General features: G+C 36.6%; 1 pseudogene; it reads left to right on the plus strand.

Moving 5' to 3' along the window:
• The first annotated feature begins 2,334 nt into the window (after positions 1–2,334).
• LOC114895670 overlaps positions 2,335–26,196 on the plus strand; it is a 42,744-nt pseudogene continuing 18,882 nt past the window's right edge.

The raw sequence follows: 26,196 nt of genomic DNA on the forward strand, positions 1-26,196 counted from the left end.
ATATAAGGGTTTTCACACACAATGTCCTCTCAATCTGAAGCTTTTCTCTCAACTGTTCATTCAACTGCTTCTTCAATTCCTCAAGACTCTGGTATATATCTCTTCTCAGGGACTCTCTTCCTCTCCTCCAAGGTCAGGTTCCCCACTCTACCCTATCCCACCTATTTTTCTTTTCAATCTTATGAATTTTTATAATTAAAATGGCTATATTTGTATACTAGCTGAGAGCTTTTGGCATGCCTTAACAAAGTGAGCTTTAATTTTTATCAATAAAATCATAAGTGTTCATCTCATGGGAATATTAGAAGAAAGAATTGAAAGTGTATATTTAGAATAATTCTCCAAACACAACCAGACCGTGCTGAACCTACTCAAACGTTTTTCTCTCAATTTGTGAATGACTCAACCCTTTTCTTCCTTTAGTTTCAAATGTGATCTCTTTAGAGAACAGGTGTCTTGGTTGGAAACAGGAAAGGAGAAGAATTCACCCAAGAGTAGAAAGAAATTCCAGCCACGTGACCTATCTCTCAGGTCCTGTGTGAGGAAAGTGAGTAGCAAGATGAAGAGGTATCAGAGGACCACTTCCTGGCAGCTCTGCTGGGGAAACAATAAAGACTCAGTGAGTGAAATGGTTGTACAGAATGACCAGGCAAATGGGAACTCTACCAAAACATCACTTCGCGCCAAACACAGTACAGAAGCAACAGAAAAAAAACTACAAACCCCCAAAGTGCCATAAATTTCAGACAATGGTAATCCTCGGGCTACCCAGACCAGGGCTGAGGGCCATAGTGCTGTCCCCACAGTGATCCAAGATCAGTGGCATAACTCTAGAGACATAAAACCCTGGGAAGACCTGAGGCCATTTTCTTCCAGCAGAATGGGACTTGGAAACAAATATTAAGCTCTAGAAAATGAAGTTCTATTTCTTAGCTCTAGACTTAGCAATAATGCCCACTAAAACTAGTTTATTGTCTTTGTCTCTCATGAGAAGTTTTATGATTGCTGGGACAAAAGTTAGCCTGCCACAATTTTCATAAATTAATCTTCAATAAAAATTTTTAGATGAATGACTAGAGAAGCTATTTATTAAGCTCTTATCCCATAGTAAGCATTTGTATGTTAATTCACACTATACTTTCCACATAGAAAAAAGAACTTTAGAATTATCTTTGTCTTAGACTTGAACATTTGTTTTATATATTTGTGTGGAGGAGAAAAAAGGGAAAGAAAAAGATTTAGTAAAAAGGTCGAAATTCAAACATGTTTTAATCAAAACGCTTTCTTCCTTGGAAGTGAATCTGAAATTTGGTGTACCAATATATAGTCAAGGCCAGCTTATATTGAAAATAATATTGTAAGTTGTGTCTGAGCTCACTGACAATGAAAATATGGCTAGAATAAAAACAGCTGGACAGAATTAAGTTTGTTTTCTTCCATGGCAGTAAAGGAGGTCAGGCTCTGGAGTAAGATACTATGCCTGGTTATATTTAGTCAACCTGATGAAATGCCTCCAACCCTCTTCCCAAATACTAGTGGTCTGAAGGGCTTTACTGCCCCTCGTCCATTAATAAAACTGCTTACCTAATAAGAAGGACATATAGTGACTGACTATTTGAAAATATGGGGTCTTCCAGAAACAGAGTTAAAACAATAAATGCATATTTAAACAACATCAACAAAAGACTTTAAAACTGTTACTTCGACACTCCTATTTGATAGATGAGGAAAGTGAGGCACAGAGAGTGATCCTAACATGAGAACTAAGGGTAGAATACAGTCGACCTTTAGTATCTGTGGGTTCCATGTCTGGATTTAACCACTCCGCATGGAAACCAGAGCCAGTTTACATATAAGAAGCTTGAACATCTGCAGATTTGGGTATCCAGGGGAGTCCTGGAACTAATCCTCCATGGATACTGAAGGACGAATGTATATATCTTCTAAATTGCAACCCAAAGACTTCTCCAGAGTACTGCTTCTTCACTTCATAACAAGGAAAAAACTATGTGGAAGATTATTTGTATCTTTTATCAGTATTGCAAACATCTCTGCACATCTATTGTTTGGTGGAAGATTTTGTGGTTAGGAGCAAGCCTGGGCTGAGAGCCACATTGCATGGCTGAATAGAAACCTGAAAATATCTTTAATTGTACCATTTTTAAGGTAAACAATTCAGTCAAGTGTGATTAAAAACCAGAACAAATGATTGCATCTTGATGTGGATCTGGCTACGAAAAGGAATGTTTCTCTGTGTGGGATTAGAAAGAAAACCTTCTTTCATTCTTTCTCTCTCTCTCTTTTTTTGAAATAAAATATTCCTCCACAGACGAGATGAAGGAACTCACGGAGCCTGATTGCTATGATTGCAGAAGAAAGGAGAACCCTGAAGTTCCTGACCTTTCAGGAAGTGTACCGGATGTGAGGGATAGTTGGCGGAAAGAAGCTGCTATTTAAGCCAATATGAAGTAATTCTTAATTTAGACTCTAGAGGTATTTAGAATAATTTTCAATTAGTTATGGTAATATTTCACAAAGAAGGTTCAGACAGGAAAGTGGGAAAGAGAAGGTCAGAACAATTTTTGAGAAGGATTAAACTGAAAGGAAAACTTGAATACTGAGTTTAAGTAGGCTTCGGTAGCTATAAACATTACCTATGCAATAGAGGAACATAGTTTTACAAACCAGAAACAACCCTCCGAAAGGGATATTGAAAGAAATTATAATGGACATAAAAATATAAAACATAAGGGGAAACCTTGATAAATTTGACCACATTAAATTTAAAAACACAAACTCTTAATCATCAAAAGTTACCACAAAGAGAGTGATAAAGCCACATACAGGAAGAAGATACTTTTAATACATATAGTTGACAGAGAGCTCCTCTCCAGAATATACAAAGAATTTATGGGAAAGAAAGAAATGAAAATAAAATGAGAAAAGACACAAGTGGGCATTCCTTAGAAGTAGAAACACAAATGACCATAAACATACAGAATATTGCTTAATTGTATTATCAGAGAAATAGAAAATTTAAACCGCTAAGCCAGTATTTCACATGGACCAATTTGGTAAAACTATGCAGGTGGATTATAGAAAATGTTCATGAGGCTGTGGAACAATGGGGACCTATTACCCATTGCTCGTGGGGCATACATTGCTACAAGTCTTCTGGGGAAAAAGTGGAATTACCTAGTGAATTTGAACATGTACATGCCATGATACACAGCAGCTCCTCTCTTTGGTACATATCCTGGGTAAACTTGCAGGGAGATTTTTTTTTTCATGGATCAGGAGTCAGGTATCCGAATATTCACAGCAACAGTGTCATTTATTAGTAAATACTGGGAAAACCCTAACTGCCCAGCGCTGCTAAATGAGTAAATAAACTGAAGCGTTCGTGAAATGAGATAGTAATTGCAGGAAACAGGAATTTATCCATTAGTAGCAGGAATGAATCTCAAACATACGATGGCTAAAATAAGTGTGTAAGATTATCCTACTTACATAAAAGGTTAAAACCAACCAAAACTAAATAATTTATTAAATACAAATACATAGTAAGTGGTAAAACTACAGAGAAAAGCCAGGAAAAGATTGAGACAAAATTCAGGATTAGGGTTACCTCTTGTAGGGAGGAAAAGAGATGGGTAAAGGTATCTTAATGGCTACAAAACTGTTGGCTTGGTATTGGCTACACAAGTATTTGTTTTATTATTATTATTTAACCATTCAAATGAGTCCCATATGCTTTTTAATTGTTGATATCTTTCAATATAAAAATGCCCCCAAAGTCAGTAAGGTGGAGAAGAGAAAGAACAGCACAAGTAGTAGATTGGGAAGATAAGACTTTTATGTATCCTGCTGGATGATGCAAGCATTACTCCACTAACTCAATTGTGCTATCTCTCAAGGATGCGATATCTCTCGAGGAAGTTGCTATCTCTCAAGAAAGTTCTTTTTTGGCCCAGCCATCCCGTCATCCCACTCAGCCCCAGTCCACACATTCCAGGTTAACAACATTAGTGTTTCACGAGAAACCATGGCAAATAATCAGACTTTCCACTCTACTGTTTCTAACCAGCTCATCGTGATCAGTTTCACTGGTGAGAATCATATGTATTCATTCAGTGTACCACACAGGCACAATTATGGCTAAAGCAGATTATATGGGAGATAACGGGATCAGAATTAATTTCGCCTACTCTGACCATCAGAATTTTGGTCGTACCTGTTAGGAAGATGGGTTTGAATCTGGATCCAATGCTAATTTGCTATCTTATATTTGGTAGTTTAATCTACTTACGTGAACTAGACTCCTCATTTGTAAATGGGGTTTCCTAATTCCCAACTCTTAGTGCTGTGGTGAGAATGCACACAACACCACAGAGCACGTCATCTGGCAAAACTTAAATCACAGCTTTAAAAGGAACTGTCAGATGAGTCCCAACTAGCCTGTATGTACACAGTATGTTTCATGGGGAGATTTTGGTACTTTAGATTAATTGAACTTCACACTGTGAGTTGAGATTTTTATAAACTCTAGTGTGTGTGTGTGTGTGTGTGTGTGTGTGTGTGTGTTCACAAAACAAAATATAAATGATATATAGTATTAACAGTTTTGAATTGCTCAGCACTAAGAATTGTAGCCCCTTTATCTTCTTCTACTTTGCATATCCTGCTGCATTTCCTTATGCCTCAGTTGTTTTTGCATTTCCAGCGCTGTTTTTATGTGTCAGAGCACATATCAGGGATTGCAGAGAATACTTAATCCCCTAGTTTGCAATCATTTGAAGTTCAGTCCTCATTCTCTGTCTTTAACTACTCTGGGGTCTTTGTTTAAAATTCACTGAATTTAAGAAGGTTCTCTCTGTCCTCAGTACATTCGGCAGCATGTCTGCTGCCAATTACTTATCACCAGGGAATTGCATTTACTTGTGTCTGCCGCACTGATCTGCTCTCTCTTTCTGCATTACATCTTCGTCTCTTAACAATGACCCCTCTGTTCTGCTTTTGAGCCAGGATGACTGGTTGAAGTTTATATCCATTCCTTTTGGCAGGAAAAAAATCTAAGAACTCTTCCTGTTACAGAGAATACCCTTTAAAAACTGGTAGACCCAGTTGTATACCCTTTAAAAACTGAGGATTTTACTTTCTAAATATTTTATAGTAATGATAGTGGAAGAAAAACAAGTACAATTCAGAATGACCCAAGGATTATTATTCTTTTCAAGTAAAAAATTAAAATTTGATTAAGCTCTGTAATCCATCCGTCCTGTGCCTGGCGCAGTGTTTGCTATGTGGTCTGTTGTAAGGCAGCTATATAACAGTATCCATTAGTTTGAATGAATTAATACATTTGCATGAATTAATAAAGCTAACACATATGTGAAGGGCAAGGGAAATATTTTATTCTGAATCTTGGCATGACCCCGAAAGCCCTGATTATTGAGAAAAGGTATGAGTCCCTAGGAATTCTGGTCAAGATAATCTTTTCAAAAAACTTTTGATTTGAGGATAGGTTTGTATTTGCAGAAAAGTTGCAGAGATAGGACAGAGTTCACGTATAGCCGACACCTTATTTTCCCTATTGTTAACATCGCTCATGAGTGTGATGCACTTGGCACAGCTAATGAACTTATATTCGTACATTATTGCTAACTAAAGTTAACACCTAATTTGGATTTTCTTCTTTTTTAGTTAATATGTTCCAAGATCCTACCAAATGACTCCTCCTTCAAAGGGACACAGTGATACTTTGATTCCTATTTCATTGGCAAAAACCACCTTTGCAACCATACCTTATTCTGGGAAGACAGAGGACTGCAGTTTTACAAGGCTTATGAAAGAAAAATATTTTGGTCAACAGTATTAAATGGTTACTATAATTAATAGTAATTCACACATATATGGCATTTTTACAGCTCAGAAAGTTGTTCCAGGATGCTTATCAACATCCATTTTAAGGTCAGAGATAAAGTAGCAGAGACTTTGGAAACAGAAGAATCCCAGGTTAAATAGCTTATCCAGAGTTACACAGCCAACAGATAGCCAACCAAAATTCAAACCCAAACCTTTTGACAATGATCGATAAAAATATTCTTCCCAGTAAACCACAAACGCCTCCTGCTTTTGTTTGCAACTTCTTTCTTTTTTTTTTTTTTTTTTTTGCGGTACGCGGGTCTCTCACTGTTGTGGCCTCTCCCGCTGCGGAGCACAGGCTCCGGACACGCAGGCTCAGCGGCCATGGCTCACGGGCCCAGCCGCTCCGCGGCATGTGGGATCTTCCCGGACCGGGGCACGAATCCGCGTCCCCTGCATCGGCAGGCGGACTCTCAACCACTGTGCCACCAGGGAAGCCCTGTTTGCAACTTCTGATTCTCATTCACCTCGCCAGAAGAAATCCAAGGCCCTACAGCAGGGATCAGTGAACTTTTGCGTGCAGAGGCAGACAGTAAATTGTTGAGGTGGTGCTGGCTACGTGATCTCTTTCAAGGCTATTCAATTTTGGCATTGTATATCAAAAATAGCAATAGAGAAAACATTAGCAAATGAATGTGTCCCAATAAAACTTTATTTACAAAAGCAGAGGGTGAGCTGTATTTGGAACACAGACCACAATTTGCCAACTGCTGCCCTGGAAGCTGGAGGAATCTACACAACAATCTGTGATATATTGACATATACAGTCTGTGATAGATACAATTCAAAAGTGGTCGATTTGCTCATCTCGTTGTTCTTTAAAACTCTTTCTTCATGAATGCTTTTTAAATTAAGGGTTGCATCATAAAAAATTGTTTCTGTTCTTTGTTAATCTCCTGTTAACGTCATTCTGTATCTCACTGTTACTTATGATTTTCTCTGGCCTAACAGGATTGCTTAGTTGCTCCTTAAGAAAGGAAGTATGTGCAGATCAAAGTATTGGGCTGGCCAAAAAGTCCGTTCGGATTTCTCCATAACATCTTATTAAACACCCAAACGAACTTTTTGGCCAGCCCAATATTTTTGCGGCCACACTTAGGGATACAGGAAGTTGAAATAAGATAGATATAGGGCGAGGGTCAATTAAAACTACAAAGGATTAACAATGCACATGGCTGAAGTTTCCAAAAAATGAATCATAACTCTTAAAGTCTTTCCATACTGATCTGTGTTCTTTTTACCCAAAGACGCACTCCGTGTTTTTGCTAATATACCTTACACTGAAATATCTCATAATGTGGCACTTTGGCAAAAAGCATCCAACCTTTCCTTTTATATTTTTATGTGATTTAAAAAAATATATAGATATAAATCCTGTGTGGTCTTTATCATACACATCATATCAACAAATGATGGGAGAAGCCAAAATCCATACTATAGGGGATTTTTGAAAGGCTTTCAGGCTGTATTTATATAAATTACTTTCCCCTCTATGTAATCACAATAAAGGAGTTGGATTGAAACTTTAAAATATTTTTAACTATGGGAATACATTTATATACAGTTTGTCAATAACAGTATGCTTATATGTAAATAATACATGTTTATATATTTCTATGTATATGAGTACCTACATATCTATACATAAAGTTAGGAGTTTAAAAGGAAACCAGTTGGTGGGGTTTAAAACCTAAGATTTCCAAGTGTCCCCCATATGTGTAGGGTGCACCTAACACGACAAAACATTTTATAATGATTAATGAACAGGAGAATATTCACTTTTTAAGGAGTTTCCTTGACTCACTAACGGCTGTATTTAAGCTCCTCTTATATTCTGATACTTGTTCAAGTGACTGAATAGAGCCCCTTTAGGACTTGGTCTAAAAATCCAACTATACAATTTGGTGGATCAAAATTGGCCTCAAGTTCTTTGCAGCTCCTCACAAGAAGTCTCTTTTCCCAGCCCTTGACTTTGGCTTGGCCTTGTGATATGCTGTGACCAGTAGAATACAGTGGAAGTGATTTTGTACAGCTTCTGAGAAGGGCATCAAGAGTCCTTGTAGCTTCTGCACTTGCGTTCTTGGAACAGTGAGACCACGTGGAGAGAGAAGCCAGACATCACTTAGCCCCAATCACCAGACATATGAGTGAAGCCTTCTTGGACCATCCAGCTCCTGGTAATTAACTAGATGGCTGAAGTCACATATGTGACCCCAGGTGACCCCAGCAGAGGAACCACACAGCAGACCCATCCCACTGAATGGTAAGACATTTGTTTTTGTTGTTTTAAGCCATATATGTTGAAAAGCAAAATATGATATTTTGAGAAAACCCCTAAACATGATCGATTTCTGAATTAAGAATATATGAATAGGTGAGTTTGTGTTTCTATGTTTGTATGTATTTGCCTACAAATACATGGGTATTATGTGTGACTAAAAATAATGGAGGAACACAATTAATATTTATTGAACACCTGATGTGTGCAAGGCATTGTAAGATATGTTTATTTAAACCACTACATTGTATGTGTCTATTCTGATTATGGTATCAGTGTTAACCAAAGAATGAGTAAATTTCCCTCTTCTACTTTGGCACATGAACTGTTTAATTTTCTGTGTCAATCAGAGAAGATAACAACATGGAAATAATCAAAAGAAAATATTTACCTTCATAAAAAGTTTTTAAAACTATTGCCAAACATAATAGGCAACATTAAATGATAGATAAATTAAGGGGGAATATTTGCAACTTGTATCTCAAAAATCCAACGTTCACGGCTTTTAAATTTTTTTCTGAAACGATAGGTGAAATTCAAACACCCAATAACGTGGAAAAATACTACTACTAAAATTACAACATACTGATATCTCACGAAGGATGTGCATTCAAGAAAAAAAATCCTGAAGCCAAAATCGACATTATATATTTACTGACAAGGACTATTTTGTTAATTCATCGATTCATTCAAATGACATTGTACAATGCTAATATCAGGAACTTTGAAGTGAGCAAAACATAATTCTCCCCTGAATTTGTCCAGAGACAAGTTGGAGGAGACAGAAAAACAAAATAATCAACATAACATAGCGGGTTGGTACTAGGCTGTTCAGCTATGCAAAGAGTGTTAAAGAATTTGAGAAACTGCACGGAAATAACAGAGAGGGCTTCTTACAGGAGACGAAGCCAGCATTTTCTTAAAGAACAAGTTAGAATTTTCCAGATGAAGGAAGTGCCAGGGAAGGTAAGGAAGTTATTTGAGGGAAAGTAGTGATCATATGCAAAGGCTAAGAAGAGAAATAGCATACTACATGCAGGGTAACATAGGAAGTGTGATAAGAAGCAGAGCTGAAGAGGCCAGAAGTAAAACTGAAGAGATGTGCTGTATACATTCAGTATAGTTCCATTCTAAAGATTCTGGATTTAACCTGAAGGCAGGTGGGGGACTAGGGAAGGAAGAGCAACCAGCAGGTCTGTGACATGTTAAAACTGGATTTTAAATAAACCTTGTTCTCTGGAGGATGATTTTTAGGAGTAAAATTAGGAGCTAAGAGACCAATTCGGAAACTGTGGCAGTAGTCCAGAGAGGAAAGGTATAGATTTAAAAATGATGCTTGAGTTTAGAACTCAGTGTATCCATACACAACCATGAACCTTTTATTCCTTATAGTGGCAGACAGATCTGGATGATATCCATGATCTCTGCCTCCTGGTGGTTACAGCTTTGTTCAATCTCCTCCTATTGCATTTTGGGAGGGACCTGTGATTTGCTACTAATCAATAAAATATGGCAAAAGGGATGAATCTGACATCACTCCCATGATTATGTTAAAATATATGACTCTACTAGTCAACTGGCTCTAGATATTCTCCTTGTCAACTTGATAAATTAAAAGGCCAGTTGGAAAACCCCACATATCAAGGAACTATGAACAGCCTTTAGGAGCTGAGGACAGCCTCCAGCTGACAGCCAGCAAGAAGCTAGGGCCATCAATCCTACAAAAGGAAATACATTCTACCAAAAACCTGTGTGAACTTCTTCACAAAGTGGAAGAAGTGAATTCTTCCCCAGTCTTTCCTCCAGATGAGAATGGAGCCCAGCTGACACCTTGATTACAGCCTTGCAGAAAATCCAGATAAGCTGCGCCCAGACTCCTGATCCACAGAAACTTTGGAATAGTAAAAGTGTGTTGTTTTAATCCCCTAAATTTGTGGTAATGTTTTTTTGCAACAATAGATTACTAATGCAAGTATTTATTATAAAATTAAATGCATTTCTCTGTGTGGACAGGTCAGGTTCTTCAGAAAACAAAGTATTTCTGTAATCAATTTTTTAAATTTATATTTGCCCACTTAACTTCTAATGGTCTGCATAACTTGCCTATCTTTTGGCCCTCCGTCATGGTTTGGCAACTCAAATCCAATTTATGGAGATTGCCCTCAGCAATATATTTATGTACTTTTGTTTTCAGTGCCAAAATCCCGAGTTCTTGAGTGATATTTCTGGGACTTTGGCTTAGTTGTCAACCAAAATGCCTTTTCTCTATTGCATTGATCTCATGCCAAGAAGGTAAAGGTTCCAAATTCCCCTGAATGCTTTGATAGATGTTAATTACAGTGAAGTCTATTAACATAAATCTAAATACCATTTCCAAAACAGTGTTGCCAAGCATTATCAGAAATCTCTGAGATATGTAAAGAACAAATGTATGGACACCAAGGGGGGAAAGTGGGGGGTGGGGGGGGTGGGATGAACTGGGAGATTGAGATTGACATATACACACTAATATGTATAAAATAGATAACTAATAAGAAAATGCCATATAAAAAAATAATAATAAAATAAAATTAAAAAAAAAAAAAAAAGAGATCTCTGAGAATCCAGGGGAAGTGGCTTCCAAAGGCAAAGTCCATTGAATGGACGTCTTTGTCAGTCAGCACCTTCTCAGGCAGCCTCTTTTAATATCAGCTTTGTTCAATCTCCTCTGAGTGGCATCTCTTCAGCCTTCTGATATTTTGTCCTAGTTGTGAAGCTCTTCTAAGCTTCTGAGAAGAGTATGAAAACTCAGATGCAAGACCACTATCATTTAATACTCACCTGTATCAAAAAGCTAGAAAGACAGAAATCTGTAGAAGGGAAGAAAAGGGGACACATATAGAACTCATTTCTCAGAAGGTTACCATCTCACTATCCTTGGACTATTACAATGACCTTCTCTTAGAAGTGACCATACCCTAAATATCTCTGTAGCCCTGGTCCAAGGCACAATAACTGATAATAGTAGGCAATCTAGTGTTTCTTTAATTGTGGTCAGAGAATGGAAAATTTTACAGAATGAAGGTTATAGTCTTCTCCAACTATATGAGAATTCTGTATTTCTCAGGCACAGCCATAGGTGCTGATTCTGGTTTCATGAAAGACATAAATCTTGAACTGGGTTTTATGTGATGAGTAGGATTTAGAGAGGGGGGTGGTTTGGGAAGATTGTATTAAGTGGAATAAGTATTCATAAGACAACAGATTGTATACATAATGAAGGAGGGCTGGTATAGTCAAGGAGTATAGGATGAGGGCAGTGTCGACGGCCAAAGACAGGGAGGGACTCTTCCTTATTTGAATGTAATATCGTAATTCCAAAGAAGTGGAGATTTTAAAGTGAGGTTATAATTGATTAGAGGGACTTTTAAACACCTCAGTGAGAATTATGAGCTTGATATGGAGTAGCTCTCCTTAAATTTTACTTTTCCTAGGAAGCTTTTCCTGTTTGATTTAAGAGCTACTCCTTCATTCTTCCATAGTTGCATTTTTCACAAGATAATGTAAATGTCAATTTACTTGCCTTTCTCCCCCAGTGAATTATAAGCAACTCAAGGGCAGAGATAATGTTTTCTTTAGTCAAAAAAATAATAAAAACGGAGGAAAGCAGACAGGTAGGAAGATAAAAGGAAAAGAAAGTTAGAAGATACTATACTTTAGAATCAAAAAAACCTTTAATGACATGCCACATACTAGCTTAGTTCTTAAGAAAGCCAATCAAACAGTAATCCTTAGTTTTTACACCTAAAAAATAGAGTTAATAATAGCTACCCAATCACCTTCAACAGATCACTGTGAGGGTCAAAAGAGACAATGAATATAAAAGCACTTTAGAAAGTATAAAACTTTCCAAAGTAACTTTCTCTTTCCAGGCTTTTCAGTAAAATAATGCCATTATAAATGCAGTTTTGAGAAAACTAGTATGCTATGGGAAAGAAAGACAACTCTAGTTTTGTGGATAGTCATGAAGATGTTGTTTATAATATAAAATGTTGGAAATAAGCTTAATGATCAATGGTAGGGAGCTGCTTAAATAAACATCCAGTTAGTCAAAAGTTAGAGTATTGTATAGCCAAAATAATGGTGTAGAAGAATTTTAAATTGTATGGGAAATTGGTAATACCACACGAAAAAGGTTTCAAAGTACTACTTACAAGTGACCATGTATATATACGTATGTACATGTTTGAGCTCACATAGATGTGCGTATATGCAAAGACATGCAAACAAATGTAACAAAATCAAAATATTAACATTATAGATTAGTTTTACTATTTTTGCATATATATTTTTAATAAACAGCTTGTAAGTTGTAAGTAACAGAACACATTCCCCCCATGCAGCATCAGCCATCCCCTCATGTACCATCAGCTGACGTTAATTTCATACCCATATCTTAGCTTTTGAAGAGACTGGGAAAGGAAGAAGCTATCCTTTTTAGCTTCTATGTGGAATGAAGGCTATTTCAGAAAAGAAGAGGATGGGGATGACTGCTCTATGAGCAATCAATGTTCTCTACCACAAAAATGTCATAATTACGTTACAAACATATTTTTAAAAGAAAACGGAATCTAGTAGCAGATGTAAGAGAGAGATTACAACAGACTCTCCATTTTCACGTTCGGCCAGTCGCCTATATCTCAAATTGACTCTCTAGAGCAGCGAGTTGAAGGAGTACTGGGAGAGAAGCCATAAGACTTGAGTTTCAGCCAACTCTCAACCCTCAATTAATTGTATGACTTGAGGCATATTCGTTAAAGTTGTTTATTTTCTCATCTATATAGAGTAAAAGTCCCTTCTGACTCTGAAATTGTTTGTTTCTATGAATATGGGAATATATTCTTCTGGCCAGAGACAGTCGTATATTCTTAAAATGTTAAAAGATTAACATTCCCCTCCTCATTTATTCAGAAAACAGGGAGTGTCTAACTCTTTTCAAAGAACAAAGGGACTTGTTCTGAGACAAGCAGAAAAGCTGTAATATGTTGCTTCATGTGTTATGGTTTGTTAACTAGTTTATACTTCACAACAACCTTGTGAATTTAAAAGAATAACATTTGCCATTTTATACATGAGGAAAGGAGACCCAGGGAAGTGAAATAATTAGGAAATAGCTGAGAAGCATTTATACCCAGGTACATCTGATTACAAAGTCAATGCTTTTCCCACTAATCATGATACTGTGTTTCTGAACTTGTTTTAAATAACTTTAAACTTATAAGGGCAGATGTCTATCTTGCATGGGTACTGTAATGTACTTAATAAATATTTGTTTAAGAAAATGATGAAAGAAAGAGAGAGAGAAGAGAGGAGAGAGAAAGGGAAGGAGGAAGGAAGGAAAAAAGAAAGGAAGAAAAGCAGAAAGGCTTTCAGGACAATAATGATTCAAATGCTTCTTTAGCAGAAATGGATGGGTAAATTGAGGTTGAATTAGTTTCATTGTTCAGCATTTTCCACATACGTTTGATGTCAGTTTCTTCCCCTTTTCTAATGGGGTCTATGGTGGGAGGCCAAGGGGAAGGTTGGTGATTGTATTTAATTATGTTCAAAGAAAGTTACAGAATACTCAGCAGATGTTAGGTTTGCAGCTGGAATCCCATAACAAATGCTGCTCTACTATCTCGCCTTCCACATTATTGCACCAAAGCAGGGCTCAGAAAATGCCCAGCAGACCCATTGGCTGGGGCTGAGTGAGAAAAGATAACAAATCTTAAGGAAACATGTTGCCTATTATTCCTCATTATGAGAGCTGCCAGGGTGTACACTGAGCAGGCCTCCGGCTGATACCAGGACACAAAGGATTTTAATGCATCCCACACAAGGATGTCATTTGCAATCTGGAGCAAGAAAAGAGATTGAAGCCTTGGAAGGTGGGCCTTGTTTCTTGATATTGTATATCCCAAGGAGGACAAATAACAAACACAGTTTGCTTTCTCAGGCCCCATAGGCATTCAAAGGAAGCCTGCTGACTGCAATTAGGATACCCCAGATTTTAAAAACTAACCTTCTCAGCAGGCAGTGGGATTCTATCATGGATGATATGGTTTGGGCATGTTTCAGATTTACCATGGAGGCAGACTCATTGAAGGAGATGACAAGGAAGAAAACCCTAATGACTTAAAATTCACAGCCTCTTCAAGGGGGTCTCCACTGTTGCCTCCCAGATAGAATAGGCTAGTTTCACACTTTGTAAAGAAATAAATATGATCCTCTTTGTAGTCCTATAAAACTACAGGCCCACCTAAGAGATCACCTACACACGGCTCTCCTATGAGCTAACGTGTCCTCTATCTCTCCACCTAAAGGCTTATCTAATGAGAATGCTCTTAGTTTAGGTCAAGCCAGAAGTTCTGGGAAGGATGCCCTAGGAATTACCCACAGTGGATGAAGAGTAGAGAGTGTAGATGAATGCTCCAGATTCCTCACGCTTGCTAGGGCAACACTATGGTCTATTCTGCATCTCCCAGTGAATCCCAAGCCAGATTGGGCCCTAGATGTCACAGTGGTAACCAACTCATTTTGACATCCACTAATGGCTTTCTTCCTTTCCTTTCCTCCCCTCTCCATTCCCTCACCTGGATTCCTGAGATCGCATGCCAAATAAATTACTTGTAACAAAATCCTTGTCTCAGGCTCCGCTTTTGAGGGAAATCAAATTTAGGGACTTGGCCAGAAGATTTCAGGATCTCCTTCAATGCTTCCACGTTTGAACTGTTGGAATGGTTAGAAAAATCTCAGAATGATATTTGTGATTCTTCCTGGCCTAAACTAACTTACAGACTGATGTATAACCCTTCTTTGTCCACAACACACCAGTTCCAGAATATTCTTGATAATTGCATTATTTTAAGCCTTAATATGTGGACTTCCTTCAATCTGAATTCCTTACTCAACAGATTTATTTTTTTTCTTCTTTTCCTTTCTTAAGTGACTTTTTACTCAATTCAGTTTTTTATACTTCCAAAAATAGAGTGGCATTCTCCCCCTTGAAGTTTTCAGAACATTTTGTGGACCCCTCTATTAAAAGCATTACAGCATTCATCACTAAACTATGAACAACCGCAGAAGAGATGCTGTCTTTTTCTTATCTTTGTATTCTCAGTTTCTATCACTGTGCCTAATACTTAATAAATGCCCAAACAAAATGTATTATCTGAAAAACTAAGTTAAAAAAGAAATGAAATATCAGTACTTCATTTTCAAGAACAGATGTTTGATGATTCTGCTACTTTCCTCTCCCATTCTAGGTAAGGGGAAAAAATAAAATTTTCCATCCTAGGTTATCTAGGCAGTTAATAATTTTTTTCTCAAGGATAGTTGAAATATAAAATATTACAATTTACCAGACTGGATGCTTTGTTGAAGGTTTGGTCTGAGTCTTCCTTTTATAGCATGTATTTCAAAGTGTAACATACTATGTACTGGTGACCCTAATAGGGAGAGGTGATGCTAAGGCAGTAAGCTTGGTAAGTGGAATATGAGGAAACAATGGGAGATTTGGAACTACAGTACCTGAAATCAGCTCCTGGTTTTGTTAGAGATTTTAATCAACTCACTTAAGATTTCTGCTTCTACATCTATAAAATGGAGATAATATTTAATTTGCAGTGAATTTTGAGACTTTTAATGAAATATTATATGCAAATGCACCTGGTAAAATGTTCTGTGACTACACACACATATATGTGTATATATGTATAAATACGTCTATATATATTACATATATTAACTTATTTATAATTTTTGTAATTTTAATGATAAATTCTATATGTAAAATAGACCTTCAGGAGCCAAAATGAACACCACAAAATGCAACCTACAGATACAGGGCTTGATATGGAGCCAGAAATTTGGGTAGAATTTTTGCCTTTGTTCTAAATCGCAAATAAGTGAGTACCTATCCTAATTTTAAAGACCTCTGGAGAAGCAAGCACCTCCATTGCTCAAATATCCTCATAATTTGAATTGGGAAATTTCGGCACTATACACCTAAATATATAAAATAATATAAGCATATGTGTTTTTTCAAAATATGCAGGGAAAAATTGCTGTGATCAGGATAGCACAAACACAGTTTTTTTGTTCTAAGAAAAGTTGATTCCAGGACTGATACTTGATATCTTCCTCACGCTCACAGAATAGTTCAAGTGGTTTCCCAGGGTGATGCAAAATTTAATGCTTCTGGTGGTGATTATTTCCAGGAAGAGGAATTGTTCCTGCAAGAACTGTGCCAGCAGTGCTATATGGCATGTGGGATTATGCAATCCCACACACTGACCAGAATGGGATATTTGTATGCATATTCAGCAGTTAGGATTTATGGGACCCTATGTGTCATATGTCTACCCAAAGTTGAGTGATGCAATGGAACAGGGCAAACACAAGTGCTCTGGGAGAGATGGGCACAGGAAAGAGAGCAGCCACATGTACCTTGAGTAAGTCCAGTCCATCAACAACCACGGATGCAAAAAGTTAATTACAAAAACGGTATTCAGGAAGCAGTTATTATGAGATAGGGATTGGAGGAAGTAAATAGAGGGGCTTACTGAGGGGATGGGAATCCAGAGCAAATAATTGTGAGGAATCTGGGTAGCTTGGTAGGTATCAAAGAAAATCTGCAATTGAGTAAAAATGCCTCAGGCATACGGGCAAGAAACAGGGCCAGAGCTTTAGTTCCTGGAAGCTGGCTTGAAAAGAATAAATTCAGATCCCAGTTTTAGAGGTATAGGTCCCCAAATATAAAAACAAGTACAAGATACAAAAGAGGAATCTTGTTACCAAATATGAGGAACAAATATGGACCATGTCTCAGAAGTAGAGTAGAACTGAGTACCCAATCAGAGCTGGAGGCTGAGTCCCAAGTTATATTTCTTCTATCTTGAGTTAGGAAAATCCCTAAAGGCAGGTCAGGCCTACAAGTGAGGCTGAAATTGTTCTGGATTTGGAAAACAGTGGTAAGTGAGGACTGGCAGCCAGGCAGAGATCTATATTGTGAGTAATGCAGGATGAAAATAACAATTGTCCATCGATGGTTAGAGAATCATTATGGCATAAGGCATTATCTGTGTCTTACTGATCAATCCTTTAGAATCACATTCTTTGAGAAATCAGATCCCCAGTGAATTCATTCTCCTTTTAGGAGAGTTTCTTTTTCTCTGGAGTTTTGGGATTAGATCTCTATCAGGGGTCTTGAAGGCTAAAGTAATGACTTATTCAAGTTTCATGGTGAAAATGATCCTTTCCCAAATCCAATTACATTCCAGCTGGCAAATAGCACTGGCTGTCTCAAAACCCAAACATTTGAAAGAAGGCTTGAATTGGCCATCTCCCTGCCTCTTAGGTCTGAAACCTTTCTTAGATAGCAGGTGAGAAAACACATTTTTGGCTGGACAAGATAAATATATTTTTTTAACCATCAAATCTCTGAAGTCATGTAAAGAAGACCAAATAAGATACGGAAGGCACAAAAGTCATGGTAGTTCTAATTTATGTAATAATTATGTATCACCTGCAATGCTAAGACCAATGAAACCAAGGATATGTTGTTTGTAAACTGTATGTTTTGACTCTAAATATCAAACTGACAATTCATTTATTTTTAAGTTGGTTGATCACTTGATTGGATGGTTCAGTTGTCCAAAGGCTGGTTTGAATGGAGCTGTTGCTTCAACATTACATAGACACAGGGACTGGAAAGAAAAAACTGAAATTAACATGCTCACACTTAATCTTGACCTTCATTTCTTAAGGATTTTTTAAGGATGTCTCTCTTAAGTTTTGTAGGAAACACTGCTACAAGAAACCCTCAGCTTGAGACTCTACTGAACTAAACAGTTCACAGAGTCACTAACTCTGGCCCCTGATTTCATCAACTGTAAAATATAGATCGTAGTAACTACTACCAGGTTTGCCATGAGGATTACAGTAGGTGATGTATGCAAAGACATGCCAAACACTAGATGCCCATTACATGGCAGTTATTTTTCCTATTCTTGTTATTATTAAGCTAAGAAGCAGAGATCAGAGAGACACCATACACCAAGAACATTGAGAGTGGTTGCCTGAAATGACATGGGTTTACAATGCCCAATCTGTAATAATTAGTGAAAGGAGTTAGGAGACAGTTGACATCAGTAGGAGTAAAATGTGTTCCTTTGGATACATCTGGAATTCAGCTGTGGAAAAAGTCCATTTCCTTCCTCCCTTTTAAGGACACCCACATAAATATCAGACAAGGATTAGCCCAATATCCTCTTTCCCAGGTCTCATAGGCAGCAAATCTTGGCTAGAGGTTTCCTGCTGGAGTTTCCAAACGTGTTTACCTGTATCCTGTTGGGAAAATATATCTGATAATATCCACCACTGTCTGAAATTCTTTTTTTTTTTATTCCAGCCACTGTGAGAGTCAGAGTTTGAGAGACTAGAAGATTAAAGGCAGTTTATTTATTCTCAGATTCTTTGCCTGCAATTAAATTTAATAATCTAGTATGATAATTTTATGAGAAATCAAACTTACTCATAACGTAAATTTATATTCCTAAACCCCTATGGAAGCATTTTATCTAACGCAATATTAACCACTAATATAAAAATCTATTACATCATTTTATGTCTCTTTCCACCTCAATTTTTAAATGGATAAAATATTCTTTGTTACACTTTTCTGAAACTCTAAATTTATTGACTCATTCAACAAATGTTTATTGGGTGACTAATATGCCTTAGGCACTGTGGGATCTTTTTTCTCTGGGAAACAACAACAGACAAGACAAATATCTTATCCTGTCCTCATGAAAATTAAAATCTAGCAAAAGAAAAATAAATGAAACAAGAAATCAACTTAGTATGGCAGAAAGAATGCTTTTCATTAAAGCTAAGAAGTCAGGAAAAGGAGGTGTTTTTCTGGTGGAGAGACTGCATTTATGTACAGAAATATATATTTTTACATGACCTTACTATCCCAGGCAATCTACAGATTCAATGAAATCCTTATCAAAATACCAAAGGCATTTTTTCACAGAACTAGAACAAATAACTTGGAAATTTGTATGGAAACACAAAAGACTCCAGATAGCCAAAACAATCTTGAGAAAGAAGAACAAAGCTGGGGATATCACACTCCCTGATTTCCCACTCTGCTACAAAGTGACAGTAATCAAAAGAGTATGGTACTGGCACAAAAACAGACACATAGATCAGTGCAACAGAATGGAGAACCCAGAAATGAACCTACACTTACATGATCAATTAATCTATGGCAAGAAGGCAAGAATATACAACAGGGAAAAGACAGCCTCTCAAATAAAAGGTGTTGGGGAAACTGGACAGCTACATGCAAAAGAATAAAACTGTACCGCTTTCTCACAACATGTACAAAAAGAACCTCAAATGGATGAAGGACTTAAATGTGGAACCTGAAACCATAAAAATCCTGGGAGAAAACATAGGCACTATGCTCTTTGACATCAGTCTTAGCAATTTTATTTTTTGATTTGTCTCCTCAGGCAAGAGAAAACAAAAGTAAAAATAAACAAATGAGACTATATCAAACTAAAAAGGTTTTTCACAGCAAAGGAAATTATCAACAACACAAAAAGCTGCCTACCGAATGGGAGAAGATATTTGCAGTTAATAAACCCAATAAGGGGTTAATATCCAAAATATACAAAGAACTCATATAACTCAACATCAAAAATTCAAACAACCTGGTTAAAAAATGGGCAGAGAACTTGAGAAGACATTTTTCTAAAGAAGACATACAGATGGCCCACGGACACATGAAATGATGTTTAACATCACGTATCAGGAAAATGCAAATCAGAACCAAAATGAGATATTACCTCACACCTGTTAGAATGGCTATTATCAAAAAGACAATAAATAACAAGTGTTGGTGAGGATGTGGAAAAAAGGAACCTTCAGGCACTGTTGGTTGGTATGTAAATTGGTGCAGCCCCTATGGAAAACAATATGGAGTTTCCTCAAAAAACTATAAGTAAAATTACCGTTGGATCCACCAATTCCACTTCTGGGTACTTTTCCAAAGAAAGCAAAAACACTGATTAGAAAAGATATATGCACACCTGTGTTCAATGCAGCATTTTTTTTTCTTTAACAATACCCTAGATATAAAAGCAACCTAAGTGCCAATCTATAAGTGAATGGATAAAGGAGATGTGATATATATATATATATATATATATATATATATATATATATATATACACATATACATCTACACATACACATATAATACATATACATATATAAATATTATTCAGCCATAAAAAATATAAATCTTGTCTTTTGCAACAGTTTGGATAGACCCAAATTATATAGTGCTAAGTGAAATAAGTCAGACAGAGAAAGACAAATACTGTAGGATTTCACTTATATGTGGAATCTAAAAACAAAAAAATAAACAAATAACAAAACAGGAACAGACACATAGATACACAGAACAAACAGATGGTTGCCAGAAGAAAGGTGGGTGAGGGGGCTGAGTGAAATAGGTGAGGGAGATTAAGAGATACAAACTTCTAGTTACAAGAAGAATGAGTCATGAGGATGAACTATACAGCATAGGGAAGACAGTCAATAATACTGTAAAATCTTTGTATAGTGACAGATGGTGACTATACTTATCATGGTGATCCTTTTATAATGTATAGAAATATTGAATCACTATGTCGTGCACCTGGAATTAACATAGCCGTTGTAGGTCAATTCTACTTCAATTAAAAAAAGAGAAAGAAATAGCAGGTTACAGGATTTTGTGTGACTTTCCCCTTCTATGTTTTGGATTCTGTATTTGAAAAGGGGGATAATAATACTACACCTCAAAACATTTGGGGAAAATAATTGAGGTAATACATATTTTAGGTGCTCATTTTAGTCCATTATCATGATGGTAATGTTAACATATGATGATGTAATGCACAATCATATGAATTTTTATTATCCTCTGAGTAATTTGCAGCATTTGTATACAGTGATATGTATTGACTTAGAAACATTGTTACCCTGTTAGCCAGGCTCCTCTAGTTATGGGATATGGACAGAAAGAACTTAGCACACTTTTCATCTCAATTGTTTTTATTAACTTTTTAACTGAATTAATTATTCAAATGTTAGTTGAACCTATTTTTTAAGACATTGTCTTAAGTGTTGAAGCAACTGCAGTGTTAAATCACCAATGGCCATTCCCCTTAAGCCACTTGTAAACTGAAGTGTGAATTATAAAGGTATAAAAATTTCCAAATTATAAAGCAATACACAGTCAAATGCCATAAGAAAGCTAAAAGAAAACAAAGTTAAATCTCAGAATAGGGTTAAGAAGGAGTGATAAAATTCTGGTAATTCATAGTACCTGACCTAAATATTTCTCTTATATGTACAGCTGATTCACTTTGTTGTACAGCAGAAAAGAACACAACATTGTAAAGCAACTTTACTCCAGTAAAAAAAAAAAATAACTTCTGAAAAACTTTCTTTTATTGTGAATACCTGGGCCCTCTATTAATGGGCCCTCCAGATGCAGAAATGATTGGAACAAGATTGCCCTTTGATAACTAAGCAGTAAATCAACTCATTTGACTGTAGCAAAAGTATGACATTAGTTCAAAGTAATGTAAGAGCTAAAAATAGAATAAGTAGATCAAAAGAGGAATCAAAAGAAAAGGAGGCAAAAAACATGAAGTGGAAACAGTGTAGAAGTGAAGGGCAATCATTAGCCTTTGTTTTCACTTTGAGTTTTTTTTATCCTCATGATTAAGGCACTCCAAATCTGGAAGTGGAGATAGCTTACCATAGTGACAATGAGTTTAGCTAAAGATGGACCATAGCTTATCTGCTCCTATTGCCAAGAGAATCACATTGTGAGATGTACCACGTGATGCCTGAATCATCAAACTCCTTACATCTGATTCCATGTTCACGAAGCAACTTCTGATTAAGATTTGGCTTCCGGTGTACATCTGCCTACAGGGACTCACGGGGCTGATCATATAGACTTTGAGTATATCCAGTTCTCATAAAACTGTGCAGTAGCGTCTGACTACAATTTGGCATCCTGTTTATCTTTACTCTGCAAAGAAAATAAATTGGTTACATGAACTTGAGTGTCTCTGATTGTGTGACTTCTCATTGTAAACTCAAAAATTGACATTGTTTTTATACAACAATCTCGTGATCTTGGACCATTTTAATCTATCTCAACAGATGTGTCTGTTCTTTGTGTGATGATGACAAAAGTAGATATATGAGACTGCAATACTGAGATTCTGAGACATGGTACATTCAGTAGAGTATATACCTTTTCCTTATAGAAATGATAAGCCAGGATTTTGCTGTTGTGACAAGACCATGACGTTGCTTACGAGGATTTTCTTTTAGCTGAAACTTCAGTTCTATCTGGTTTAAGAACTTTTTAGCCTTCCCCAAAATACTTGGTAGAAGCCGTGGTTTTTTTTTGTTAGAGCACAAGGTAATGTCCTATAATTACAGTGGATTAAATAAGATAAAAATTCTTTTCCTTAGATGTAACAGCCCCAAATTAGGTGGTTGGTCCAATGTGAGTAAATGTTTCCACTTCACAAGGTTATCCAAGGATCCAGACTTGTGCCCTGGCCCTGCTCTACAGAGGCTGGTTCCACTGTTGCCATTCTACATTTCCCGCAGGAGGTGGGAAGGAGGCAGAAAGGGTATTAAGGTAAGCAACTATGTAGTTTTGTGACATTAAACTAAATTTAGCTAAGATTCAGTTCCTATTTTGAGCTAAGGAAAAGAAGTATACCTATATTGTAAGATTTTTCATGAAGATTAAATAAGTTTATACATGTATATGCTTTAGCAAGAGTATCTGACTACATAGCAAGCACTGTATAAGTTATTATTACCCTTAGTTTATTGTTTTGAAATTGGGTTAATAAGAATAGAGATTTGAATGAGAAAATGGACATGCATCTTTGAGTAAATTTCAAAAAGTAATATAGTTGTTACTGTTATATTTGGAAAAGCAGTTACAGGTGTTCTCGGTGAATTTAAGGTTCTTGCCTCGTTGAGAAAGAATTCGGAGACGAAGTGATAAGTAAGAAGTGGATTTATTTAGAGAGAAACACTCCTGAGACAGAGTGTGGGCCATCTCAGAAGGTTAGAGAGCCTCAAAATATGGTGTGGTTAGTTTTTATGGGCTGGGTAAATTCATAGGCAAGTGGGAGGATTATTCCAATTATTTCGGGGAAGAGGGCAGGGATTTCCAGGAATTGGGCCACTGCCCACTTTTCGGCCTTTTGTGGTTAGCTCTGAACTGTCATGGTACTGGTGGGTGTGTCAGTTAGCATGCTAATGTATTACAATGAGTGTATAATGAGGCTCAAGGTCTACTGGAAGTCAAATCTTCTGCCATCAGGGACCCAGCTGGTTCTAGCCAGTCTTTGTCATGGCCTAGGGCTGTATCATTCTTTTAAAGTTGTGCCCTGCTCTCTTCTCTACTGTTTCACAGGTATCCCCCTCTTTTTGTAGGTTTGCTTTACACCACTTCACTTTTATGAAGTATCTGCATTAGCACCTATTTTCACTAACTGAAAGAAAGGGCATCCAAAGGGCATCTTCACTTTTACAAAAAACAAAAGGCAAAAAGTGAAAATAGTGTTCAGCATTTGTTTTGCAGGGAGCTGCTATAGAGGCAGCACACACCCCATGCAGTGAGAGTGGTCCCGCCAAGCTCCTTCCCCGGGGAACTACCCTCAGCATCTCAGCACTGAGCTGCCATAGCTTTAAGCTGTGTCTGTGGGCATTTGTGCTTTATCTCAATTTATTTTGTGAATTCGTTAGCAAGGGGTGTCCTAAGGTAATTGCTTATTCACTTTATGCCATTTTGGTTCAGGAAAGGTTTCATAGGAACTCTCTACTTTCGGATAGTGGGGGAAACCTGTATTATCACATCCTTTTTCATATATTATATAGGTTCATATATATATAATATATGTGAGGCTAAATTTAATGACTATTATCCACATATTCTCCATACATTAAGTTGTAATGTCTTTAATATTAGTGTTTTACCATAAGTGATATTTATTTTTTTCTCTTACTGAATTTGTTCCCTTTTTTTTGCAAAAAGTTAACCCCTGCTTCCTAATGCTTTGTTTCTCTTCCTCTTCTCCCTCCCTCTCTCTCCCTTTTTCCTTCTCTCTCCCTTTCTCTCTCTTTCTTTCTCAGCACACACACTTACACACACGCACGCGCGTGTGCACAGTTGCACTGTAATACAGTCAGAAAAGGTATCTCAGATTTCTTTCAGAAATATTTATGATTAGGAATAAACTGGGGACTGACATGATTCTAAAGACCACCAGAATGACAAATGTAGTCAGAAAAAGTGCTCTGGAAATTCTAGAATTTTTAGGATGTTTTCAAAATGGCATTTGATTGTATTTTGATTGTTATGTATTGTTAAGTCCATGAATATTTATCAAGCATCTACAATGAGCCAACATTTATGTTCAAGACTGGAAATTCAATGGTGAGAAACATCTGGCAGTGCCCTTGCTCTATTGGAGTATATAGTCTAGTGGGGATGCAGATATTAATGAGAGAATAATACACGAGAAGGTGAAATTATAATCAATGGGCTTAAAGTTTCAATCAAGCAAAATAAATAAGCTCTAGAGATCTGCTGTTCAACATTATACCTCTAGTAAACAATAATACATTGTACACTTAAATATTTACTAAGAAGGTCGGTGTGAAGTTGTGTTCTTTCCACAATTATTTTTTAAATTAACGTGTAAAACCTGACATTAGAGAAGTCCTATTTGCATTCCATTCCACAGACCATGCAAAGGCGTGGGTATTAAACGTAGATTGAAGGTTCAGGGACCTCTCTGAGGAAGGCCAACTGAGCAGAAATCTTAAGTAAGAAGAGGTTTTTTCTATTGGTTTTTACTTAAAGAATGCAAAGGAGGAATGAGGAAGAATGTTCCTGATGATAGCCTTGGGGTCAAGAATCATGTTGCATATTACCTTTTTTTTTTTCTTAACATCTTTATCAGAGTATAATTGCTTTAAAAATGGTGTGTTAGTTTCTGCTGGATAACGATGTGAATCAGCTATACATATACATATATCCCCATATCTCCTCCCTCTTGCGTCTCCCTCCCACCCTCCCTATCCCACCCCTCTAGGTGGTCACAAAGCACGAAGCTGATCTCCCTGTGTGTTGCATATTATCTTCCAGATTGTTTTTATCTATGGTTATTTATACATAAGTACATATCATACTATATATTCTATTTTGTAACCTGGATGATAGACACTATCTATAAATACAAGGCCTTAGTTTCTTCAACTCTAAGTTGGGGGGTTACACAAACTCTTTCCTTAAGTGTCTTTCAGGTTTAAAACCTAAAATTTCATGATATTGTAAGTTTTCACAGATCATGCAAAAAAAAAAAGTCATATTGGAAGAACAACACATGTTAGACTCTTCTTCCACTAAATATCAGATGTAAGCTATAAGAGTACTGTTCAGTCATTATCAATATCTGACCATCAAATTAAAACACATTTTCCCAAAACATCTCCTGTTTTGTGTCCTGTTCTCACATCCTAAACTCACATACAAATGCAACAATTCCTAATAATGGGATCAATAAATGCTTGGTAATTAAATTATAGCAATAAAAATAAAATTAGCATAGGAAAATATAAATAAAATATATTTATTATAAATATAAAAATTAATAATCTAATTAAGATTGTGTGTTAAAAGAATGTAAGACCCACAAAGATAATTTCTGGAACTTTGGCAGAATTGAGAAGAAAATAAATTATTTTGGGTAAGGCAGGATAAACAATACTTTGTAGAAGGTAATTTTCATATACTATTTCATTTGATCTCCACCAATTCAGAGAAGTATGTACTGTGATTACTTATTTTAAAACTATGGACA

This window comes from Monodon monoceros, unplaced genomic scaffold (assembly GCF_005190385.1).
Source record: "Monodon monoceros isolate NGI ecotype Baffin Bay Population unplaced genomic scaffold, NGI_Narwhal_1 Super_Scaffold_14, whole genome shotgun sequence".
Taxonomy (NCBI): Eukaryota; Metazoa; Chordata; class Mammalia; order Artiodactyla; family Monodontidae; genus Monodon; species Monodon monoceros.